The 10,952-nt window shown below is 53.0% G+C and overlaps 1 long non-coding RNA gene across 1 annotated transcript; it reads left to right on the forward strand.

Moving 5' to 3' along the window:
- Nucleotides 1–8,829: 8,829 nt before the first annotated feature.
- Nucleotides 8,830–10,872, forward strand: LOC102968719. The gene is made up of 2 exons (XR_446541.3): nucleotides 8,830–9,432; nucleotides 10,711–10,872. It is a non-coding gene; the product is annotated as an uncharacterized LOC102968719 (long non-coding RNA).
- The last annotated feature ends 80 nt before the right edge of the window (nucleotides 10,873–10,952 follow it).

Raw genomic sequence — 10,952 nt, forward strand, 5'->3', positions numbered from 1 at the left:
GTCATCATTGTAGAGATGTACCACAAGTTATCTAACCAGTGCCCTGCTAATGAAAACTGGATTATTCCCATCTTCCCCTACTATGACATTGCTCTATGAAACAACCCGATGCATGAAAATGTGTACAGTCAGATCAAGAGCTTATTCATGTCACTTCCACTCAGAATCATGTGGCCAACCCTAACAGCAGGAAGGGGTGGGAAATGTGCTGGGAGCCGATCCATCCAGCCTTCCTGATGGCACAGCCCGGGCGGCCGGCGGAAGGGCAACGCACAGCGACCCTGCGAATGGGAAGCTACTGGTATCCCTCCTCGTACTCATCGTGGCCATCCCCGTGGTCCAATTGGCACTGATGATTCAAAAGAAACCCATGGGGGCAAACTCGGGGATATTTTCTGGGGATGACCCCCAGGACAAAAAAGAAACCTTATACCCAGCCGGTGCCACCCCCGCCTGCCCGTCCCCTACCTAAAGGAAGGATAGCCCCATATGTTTCCCAGCCAGGGAGGGGGGCACATGGGTTCGAAAGCCCCACTCCGGCAACAAAGCAATGTCTCTATGGGTACGAGTTACTCCAACCCCTAGGCCCACTTGGCCCCCAGGAGGCATTCCAGATGGTAACTGGACCTGGTGGGTTGAGGTACAGAATGGTTCATTAGTTCCCAGGTATACATTGTCTCTCTGGGAGCGCATAAGGCGTGGGTTCCCAGCCCTCTTGGCTCCCTCCAGGCACCCCAGACCAAAGCGAATACTTTTGTTCCTTCTACCGCAAACAGTTCAAAGGAACAATTAAGAAGTCATGTCCCTGTAAACGTTCCACTCGAGGTGTTGAGAGCTAGATGACCTTTCATGAAAATAGCAAAGCAAAGGCTTTATAGACTATAAATAAACGTAGATACATAATGAAAATAATATGAAGAAATTAATCGATAAGCAAAGGCCAGGAGGGAACGTTACAAGAAAATAACCCTGAGGTTCCTTGATGGGCGATTACACAAAGGAACAAGTTTTTAGAATTAGGTAAAGCCGAGAAGCGTAGGTGACGCACACTACAAGGAAATTGCTAACAAATATAACGCCAGGTTTGCCACAGTAAAGCGGCCAGTCGGACACACTGCTGTCGTGTCCATTTGTTATTTTCGCCGATGCCGTTCATCCTTCGGGAACCCCTGGACCTGCTGGGGCTGGACTCCGGCAGAAATGCAGTCCAGCGGTGTACCTAGGAAGACAGTTTGCTACATTACTCATTAGAATTTTCTGTTGAGTTGGCTTTCTATTACTATATACTTTGGGGATACACATCTGTCTCCCATGCACCCCTCTGAGGAACTACTTTTCCAGCTAGAGCACCATGCTGTTTGCAGTTTCTTTGCCTTTATTCTTACAGACTCTATTGGGTTCAGTGCCTTTTCCCCACTCCCTTCAGTGAGATTGTTTCATATATGTAGAATATGATTAGATTCTTCTGTCACATACTGCATTCCGTCCTGGGAGTCCCTGACATCCTAATGATACTTTAAAATTTGCATACGTTAGGGGCACCTGGGTGGCTCAGTTAGTTAAGCATCCGACCCTTAATCTCGGCTCAGGTCATGATCTCATGGTTCGTGAGTTTGAGCCCTGCGTCAGGCTCTGCACAGACCTGCGTAGAATTCTCTCTCCCTCTCTCTCTGCCTCTACCCTACTCATGCTCTCTCCCTGAAAATAAATAAATAAATAAGCTTAAAAAAATAAAATTTACATACATTAATGTTCACTCTGTACTGTGAAGTTCTATGAATTTTGACAAGTACATGTCATGTGTCCACGACTGCCCAGGTCTTGGTTTCTAGTGCTAGTCAACCAATAAAAGGGATCAGGGCTCTTGGTTTATTTCAGGACTGGGGCAGAAAATATGCGAGATGAGCCTGGAGCATTTTATCATGCGAGCAAGTAAGGAAGTATCCAGAACAAACAAATTAAAAAAAAAACGAGCAAGCTCCATACTGATAAGGCTATGTATGCTAACAGGACACAGGAGCCAGAAGAAGGAACTCTCAATGCCAAACCTGGAAAAATTTGAGCAACATAATAAAGTAGTATTGATTATAATCCAACACATAAAACAAAGCCCATGAGTTCATACTGATATAAATAACCGAATAAACAATAACACGTGAATAAAAATAAAAAGTAATAATAAGTGGGAGACAATATCCCAGGCAAAAGAATTAAAAATAACTCCTGCAGATACTCCACCCTCAGGAGGTGGCGCTCTTTACGCGCAGGCTGTGCAGAGGGACCTCCTTCCAAAGGAAGCACAGGATGGGAGGGGGACACTGAGCAAACCGCGGTACAGAAACCGACCAGCACACTGCAGCCCAGCAATCCGGGGCAGCATCACGGTGGCAAGTCAGGTGGATCTTGTGTACCTCTGACATGATGTGATGAAAATGGAACTTTGCCTCTGTGGTCATCCTCCCAGACCCCGTAGCCCCAGCCTAACCACGAGGAAAACAGGAAAACAGCCTAACCACGAGGAAAACAGGCATCCTACAATATGCCTGAGCAGTCGTCCTCCAATCTGTCAAGGTCATCAAAAACAAAGAAAGTCTGAGAAGATGTCACAGCCCCGAGGGGCCACAGGAGACATGACGACTGAATGTCATGGGGGTCCTGGGTAGGGTCCAGGGTGAAGTCCTGGAATAGGAAAAGGACATTAGAGGGAAACTGAGTAAATCTGAATAAAGTGTGGACTTTACTTAGTTTCTGATGATGCACCAATCGTGTCAGGGTTCTCCAGGGAAACAGAATTAACAGGATATAGATGGTTATAGATATAGATTTATTATAAAGAACCGGCTCACATGATTGTGGAAACAGAATCCTCAAGATCTGTAGCCGACAAGTGGAAGACCCAGGAGACCTGGTGGTGAAGTTCCATTCTGAAAGCGGCAGGCTTGTAACCCTAAGAGAGCTGATGTTTCGGTTTGTATCTGAAGGCAAGAAAAGACCCATGTCCCAGATCAAACAGTCAGGCAGGAGGAGGGAAGGGACAGCATTAATAAGAAACCCACAGGGGGTCCTGGGTGGCTCAGTCGGTGAAGCGTTCTGGGCTCTGTGCTGACAGCTCAGAGCCTGGAGCCTGCTTTGGATTCTGTGTCTCCCTTTCTCTTGGCTTCTTCCGCTGCTCACCTGCTCGAGCTCTCTCTCTCTGTCTCTCAAAAAATAAAACCAACAGCAAAACAAGGCTTCAACTGATTGAATGAGGCCCACCCACACTGGGAAGAGTTAGCTTCATTCAGTCCACTGATTCACATGTCAATCTCATCTAGAAACACCCTCAGAGACACATTTGGAAAAACCTTTGAACGTCTGGTCACTGTACTGCTCATTCAAGTTGAGACATAAAAGTAACCATCATGTAAGATGTTAATAATAGGGGGACTTGGATGTGGGTTATATGGGGACTCTGTACTATCTTCAGAATTTTTCTGTAAATCTAAAACTGTTCTTAAAAAATTACTTTTAAAATACCAGAACAATTTGAGGGGTTCCTGGGTGGCTCAGCCAGGTAAGCATCTGACTCTTGATTTCGGCCCAGGTCATGATCTCGCGGTTCTTGAGTTTGAGCCCCGCTTGCGCTCTGTGCTGACAGTGTGGAGCCTGCTTGGGACTCAATCTCTCTCTCTCTCTCTCTCTCTCTCTCTCTCTCTCTCTCTCTCTCTGCCTCTCATCCACTTGTTCTCTCTTTCTCAAAAGTAAATAAATATTTTTAAAAAATAAATAAAATGCCAGAAAATTTTGAAATGAGAGATTCTCTTGCTGACCTTGAAGTAGCAAACAGGATGTTGTGAAGTACTTACAGAGGGAGTCATGTGGCAAGGATCTGAGGGAGGCCTCTAGGCGGTGAGGACAGTCTCCAGCAGTCAGGACCTCAGCCCTACCCCCGCAAGGATCTGGATCCTGCCAACAAGCAGTGACCCCGGCGGAGGACCCTGAGCCTCAGACGGGAATCGTGGCCCTGTGACCCCTTGATGTCAGCTGGTGAGACCTGCGCGAAGGACCAGCAACCCACACCTGGACAGCTGGCCCCGCAAACACGGAGACAGCGAGCGCCCTGTCCTGAGCTGCCAGGTTGGCGACGATTCGTTACACGGCAAGAGAAACTTACATGTCAGGTAACGATGGAATGAAATGTTCCTGCTGTTATCATCAATGACGTGTCTGGGCTGCATTAGGCATCACTTAATATGGTGCGCATTAGAGAAAAGAAAGTGTAATAAAATTTTATTTTCACTGCCAAAGGTGAAAGGACAAAACACCTAAAGGGCTTCTCTTCTGGCACAGTTTTGCTGACTGTGTTAGTCAGGGTTCTACCTGAGAATCAGGACCAACAGGGTTTGTGTGTGTGTAGGAGGAGAGATGGGGTGGGGAGGATTTACTTTAAGAAATTGGCTCCTGTGATTGTGGAGACTTGGTAAGTCCAAACGGTGCAGGGTGGGCTGGCAGTTTGAGTCCAAAGGCCATCTGCTGGCAGTTCCTTCTTGCTTGGGAAGGTCAGTTTTTGTTGTTATGGCCTTAAATTGATTGGATGAGGCCCACCCACACCACCGAGAGTAATCTGCTTTACGTAAAGTCCACCCATTTAAATGTTAATCTCGCCCAAAAATCACCTTCACAGGGACATCCAGAATAATGTTGGACCAGGTATCTGGGTGTCATGGCCCACTTGAGCTGACACATAAAATGAGCGATCACACCAAGGACTGTGGGGGTGTGAGCTGCTGACTGCTGAGCACCAGTGTCTCTGTGGGTGTATCCCGCATTGGGTGGGTCTGAGAGCTGAGCTTCCGGGGAGTGAGTGCAAGAGTGGGATGTAGGAAGAGGCAGCTGCCCCCCCGCCCCCGCAAGATTCTCTACCCCTGAACTACAAGTTTTCAGCAAATCCTGTTCTACTTACTTAGTGGAAGTGTGTTTTTGTAGATAAAAGGAAAGGGCTGAGTTTTGCAGCCTGGGTGAGATTTATTTAAAAAAATCTTTAATGTTTATTTATTTTTGAGAGACAGAGCACGAGCAGGGGAGGGGCAGAGAGAGAGGGAGACACAGAATCTGAAGCAGGCTCCAGGCCCGGAGCTGTCAGCACAGAGCCCGACGCGGGGTGGAACTCACGGACTGTGAGATCATGACCTGAGCTGAAGTCGAATGCTTACCCCACTGAGCCCTCTCAGGCAGCAGGGTGTACATTTAGTTTCGAATGAATAGCATGAAGCGTCCAGTGTTTATATAACATAAAATGGTTCTCAAGCTTGTCTGTGCATCAGAATTTCCTGGGAAGATTATTGTAACAGGCCACTGGGACCATCACAGAAATTTTTTTTTTTTTATGTTTATTTTTGAAAGAGACAGAGAGAGAGAGAGAGAGAGAGAGAGAGAGCAAGTGGGGGAGAGGCAGAGAGAGAGAGGGGGACACCGAATCGGAAGCAGGCTCCAGGCTCTGAGCTGTCAGCACAGAGTCTGACAGGGGGCCTGAACCCATGAATCGTGAGATCATGACCTGAGCCGAAGTCGGACGCTCAACCAACTGAGCCACCCAGGTGCCCCTAGAATTTCTAACAAGTTCCCAGGTGATGCTGATGCTGCTGGTCCAGGGACCTTACTTTGAGAACCACTGTTTTATGTGATGAAATAGATTTCCAATGCAAGAAAAACAATATGCAAATGTTTGCGTGCATGTGCATTTTTTTCTGGGTCCCTGAGGCTAAGAACCTTTGTCTCGCTGTCAGTGCCTCTCTGGTTTCTCCAGCAGCTGCTGTGGTTCCGAGTATGGACACAGGGTGGTGCCATGTGCCCACAGTGTCTACCCCAGACCTTGCAGGTGGCCTGGCAGCTTTGAGAGGGAGGGTGTGCACGGGTGTCCCCGGGGCAGCAGGGACAGGTGGAGGGCAGAGATAAGTACATGCCGGATGTGGCTGGATGAAGGACACGAGGCTGAGGATTTGGGAGACAGAGGTACTTCTGTGTTGCCTTCGGGAGCTCTTCCTGATGCTACTTCTGTCCAGGACAGGCCAGGGACAGGCCTGGCTTGTCCTGAACCCTGGGCCCGCTCCCTCTTCAAGCCATGGTTTCTCCTGCTGTTACAGGGGATTCATCCAACCCTCCAGCCCTCAGAGCCTTTTACTTTGTTGTTCAGTACGACCCCCCGCTTGGCCACCACGCCCTTCTCCATGGGTTGTCTCATTTCCTTCCAGGTGGAAGAAGGCAGCCCAGGACACAGGGCAGTGCTCTGCAGAAGCACTGTGGCCCCAGAGCAATGAAGGCAGAGGCCATGCCAGGCTCCCCACCTCTGGTAGCATCTGTGTGGGGTCGGGGCGGCAGGGATCTGTGCAGGGTTTGTTTTGAACAGGTGGTTCTTGGGACTAAAAACCCAGTAAGGTTGAGGCCTGAAGCCCACCGCTACAGGTGGTGGAATCCCCGGAAGCTGCGTGAACACAGAAGCGAGGGAGACAGGTTTGTGCTCGGAAAGGCTGGGAAGGTTAGGCATGGAGGGTATGGATGGAAAGGAGCTGAAGGCGAAAGCTGGTGTAGCATGAAAGTTTGAGGACATCTCTCTCCCTTGGAGGGCAGCCCCAGCTCCCCTGTCCCAGCCCTCACCAGGGCCTTTCTCATCTGGTGCTGGGCTGCCGTCCTGCAGCACAGTAGCACACGCCCCCCCCCCCTCCCCCCGCCGGCCACCGCCCTTACACCCCTGCCTCCTGAGCTGGGAAGGACGGAGAAGGCCTTCCTTACAACCACGCCTGGATGGTTGGGGACAGCAGGTCTTTTCTGTGAAAAAAGAAACCCCGTAGGCTGGATGATTGATCATCTGACCCGCAGCCTTATTCCTGACTGGACCTATAATTAAAGGTTTAGGTGGAAGGGATTACTCTAGAGGAGGGGCAGAGCCCCCCACGGCCTAAGGCTGACATCGGGACCCAGCTGCTGGAGATAACATTCAGGACACACGCCCGCCTCCAGCCTCCAGGGACTTGGCTCCTCACTGGAAACCAAGGCACAGGGAGACAGTGGGAGGCGGGGTGGGGCGCCCAGAAAAGAGCCCCACAGTTGGAACGAGGGTGGTTTCCAGGGAAGGACAAAAGCGAAACTAGGATCCTCATGCGATGTATTCAGATCATCAACCCACCGTGTGTAGACAAATGGATTGGGGTGTGATCATACCTGGTGAGGACGGTGACCGCAGCCGAGTCTGGGGGCTGAGGGACCGATGTGGTCAGATGGCCTGCTGCTTGTCGGCGACTGGCCTGTGCCCACACTGATCAGGTCTGGGCTGTGACCTTTACTGCCGTCCACAGTAATCAAGGTCCTGCTGACAGTAGAGTAAAGCCCTGCAGTTTCCCCTCTCAATCCAAGCCGATGCCGGCTGTGACATGAGAACTACACCTGTCCTCCCGACCCCATCCATCCAGGCCCCGCTCCCATCCCTCCTTTCCACACCCCAACCTATCCTTCCAACATTGACTGAAAATCTGCCAGGCCCCAACAGTTCTGTGATGAGCCCAACAAAGTCCTTGCCCTTATCGGGCTTGTATTCCAGCTACATAAGCAGACCACCAACCAATAAGATGTGTCTGAGGAGAGGTCGTTTGAACAGGGCCTGACTAATTTGGAAACATGAGGCTGAGGCACCAGTGTGGGTGGGAGTGAGGTGTGGCTGGGACCAGGCAGGCAGTGGTCAGACCCTTTAGGCCTTGGAGGCCATGAGAAGGAAGTAGGTGGAGTCTCTGGGGGGCGGGGGCGCTGAGCAGTGGCAGTGGCAGGCCCTGGTTGTTCCTGAAGGGCTGTCCTGGCCACTGTGTGGGACAGTCTCAGAGGACACATTCAAGGTTGTACAGGGGGAGGGTGGGGTGTGGTGATGTTGGTGACCTGGTGTGGAGCGTGAGCACCCGAGGGAAACAAGGGTGGTCTCAGACATTTGGGCTGAGCAGCTGGGAAGGGACAGGGTGGGGGACTCACTGCAGAGCCTCAGGAACCCCACCAAAGAGGGGGTAAGGGTTGGCGTCGGTACATCCTAAATATGGTGACTGATAAGCCGCCAGGGTACAAGGCCAGATGAGGCGTGAAGGTGGGTGGAGAGACAGCGAAAGTCCTGGGGCTGTCAGGGGTCACGCAAGATCTGGACAAGGTGGAAGGAAGAGCAGAGGCTCAGCATCCAGCAACCTAGGAGAGAAGGGCTGGAGAGGCCGCTGGGGACTTGACCTTGGCATGTGACCCCCTGGGGCTCAGGGCCACGGCACTCCTGGGCGACGGGAAGTGGGGTTGAGCAGCGGGTCGTATCTGGTCACTTCTGTTCTCTCGGAATCAGCAGCAGGGTCTCCAGTGAGGGGGGGGGGGGTTGTACAGAGAGAAGGTGTGAAACAATCTCTCAGTAGAACAGATTTGCCAGGAGATGTTTGCTGTGGGAAGAAACAAGTGACCCATTCTCTGTAGAAGGGAAGAGAGGCAGGGAGGCTCTGAGCTCACACAGGGCTTGTGGGTGGGTTACAGGCCCACTACCCCAGGGTTGGTGGGCAGCGCGGACCCGGGACATTTGGCCCTGGGAGCCTTTACCTGCATGTGGGCCAGGAGGCAAGGGCCTGAGTGTTGCCCACCCCCCGCCCCCACGCCACCTCCCCGTCCCTGAACTGGTGTGTACAAAGTATCTGCTGATCTACCGTGTGCCATGACTAGTGCAATGATGGTGCAATGGTGACTGTCTAGTCTCGGAACAAAGCTGTCAGCATTAGTGACAACGCCACTGAAATCAGCAGCCAGGCTGCTCTGACCCACCAGTGCCGCGCGCAGGTGGAGTGGGGCTGCATCGGTCACGGACGAGGAGGCTGGGCAGCTCCGCCGGGAACTCCCAAGTTAAGAGAACTTAAAAATAGCTCTATGCACCGTCCTGCCAGCTGACACCCCAGATATTTAAGGCTCACTCTGAAATGATGTCACTTTTCCATTCTTGCGCTCCCAAATTCCCTGACTTCCCTGGCCCTGCTTCTCCGAGCGCCTTTCTCAGAGGAATGAAGGCCTTCTCCAGGTGATGTCTGCCTGCGCCACACAGGGCCCGAAGACCTCGGGGGCCACGGCGGGGGCAGTGCCGGCAGCTGCCGGTCTGCGCGCTGGCTCTCCCCACTTCTGAGCGGGCGTGCTTTCTGCCAAAGCACCACGACGGGAGGGGACAGCTGCAGTGCTCCCTGCCCCCTCCCCCGGAGCTATAAAAAGCCCCAACACCCAAGTGAGCAGAGGACACGCCGAGCAGACGTGCAGAACTTTGCTGGACACGAGGAGCTCGGCTCAACGGCCATGCTGAGGTTAGCCTCCGCCAGCAGGCTGCTGCCAGCCCCCCGGAGCGGCTGGGTGCTTCCCAAGGCACACGTCTCCGCCAAGCCAGCCAGAACACCCACTTCTCCCATGGTAAGAACCTCCAGGGCAGCCGGGGGGCTGACCCGAGCAGGTGGAGTGGGCAGTCCTGCGCTGTTGTGAAGATGAGATAGGTTTGGGGGCAGGGCACAGAAGGCCAGGCTGGTAAAGGAGAGGGGGAATGTCCTCTCAGGGGTGCAGCTTCTGGAGGTGATCCTGATGCTAGAACTCAGTCTGTGTCCGGGACAGTGTCCTCACTCCAGGAAGGGTCCTTGTGGTCACTACCTGAAGGCCAGGCTCCCAAAGCAGTCAGCGGAGTTAGTTAGGGGAGGGTTTGTTCTCAGGCCCCGACTCGCCTCCTGTCAAATGAGGGGTGCTAACCGCTGAGCTTGAAGGGCGCTCAGTGTCTACTCTGGCTTCACCACTACTGAAGGGGAAGAGTGGGCTGCCTGGAGGGTCAGGAAGCACACAGGGGAAACACGCACCCCAGTCACCCTGGGGCTGCAGGAGAGCAGACAAAGACCTGTTTTCAGCGTCAATAAACCAAGGTCTAGAAGGTCATCTGCCCAAGGTCAGACCGTGGGTGTAGCCTAAGGGCCCAGCTCTGGGCTAGCGTCGCTGAGGCTGCTGGGAGGTGAAGCCAAGAGGAAGAGTCCAGCCTGGCATCTGACTCTGTTTTAGGAACAGGGAGCGATGACTGGGCCCAGGCTCTCCTTCCGGAGGAAACCAAGTGAAGGGGACACGTGGCTGGTTCTCCAGAACCTGGCTCCAGGTGTGCGTGCACACACCTGCACACAGAGCGCAAGGGGTCCCCTCTCCTCCATCCAGGCTTCTGAGCAGGACCACCATTTAGGGAAAAGGGCCCTGCCGTTGTTTACACAACCCGAACCTCTTCCATCCTGCACAGCACCGGACATGCTCTTGTCTCCTGGTAACTAGACGTGAGGGTGCTTGTCACGCAAGGTCAGAAGTTCAAGGTCGAGGGACACATGGCCTGGCCAGGCAGGCTCTTGGTGGGGGGGAAGGGGGCTAAGATGAGAGGTCCCGCTCCACAGAGACTGGAGCCCAGGGCTGCTAGCCTGGTCTCCGCAGCAGCTGTCCAAACTGATGACTACAGTGGTCACTGCTGGCACCCCGCAGGCTTTTTCCATCTGACGCACAGAAGTCTGGGGCTGGGCCAAGGGTCCCACCAGAGCAGAGGGGGCGGGGCAGGATGCCTGTAACTCTGGACCTGCTGCTCTGGTTAGGACCCGGGCACAGAGGGGCAGGTAACAGCCTTCCTCGACGACCTGGGAACGACCCAGTGCACTCACCCGTGCTTCCCTCACCCAGGAGCAAGCCATTGGGCTCTCGGTGATGTTCCTCAGCTTCCTGATTCCTGCAGGCTGGGTCTTACACCACCTGGAGAGCTACAAGAGAAGCTCGGCAGCATGAAGGCTCTGTGGTTCCAGCTCCAGGCACAGGATGAAAGATCGCATTAAACTCTTCCCTTCACCTGGTGGTCACTGGTGATTCTTCTTTGTGTACGAGCACCCCCGCCCCCCGCACACTCAGCACGGGGCTGAGGGCTGGCT

The sequence above is a fragment of the Panthera tigris genome, chromosome D1, assembly GCF_018350195.1.
Source record: "Panthera tigris isolate Pti1 chromosome D1, P.tigris_Pti1_mat1.1, whole genome shotgun sequence".
Classification (NCBI taxonomy): Eukaryota; Metazoa; Chordata; class Mammalia; order Carnivora; family Felidae; genus Panthera; species Panthera tigris.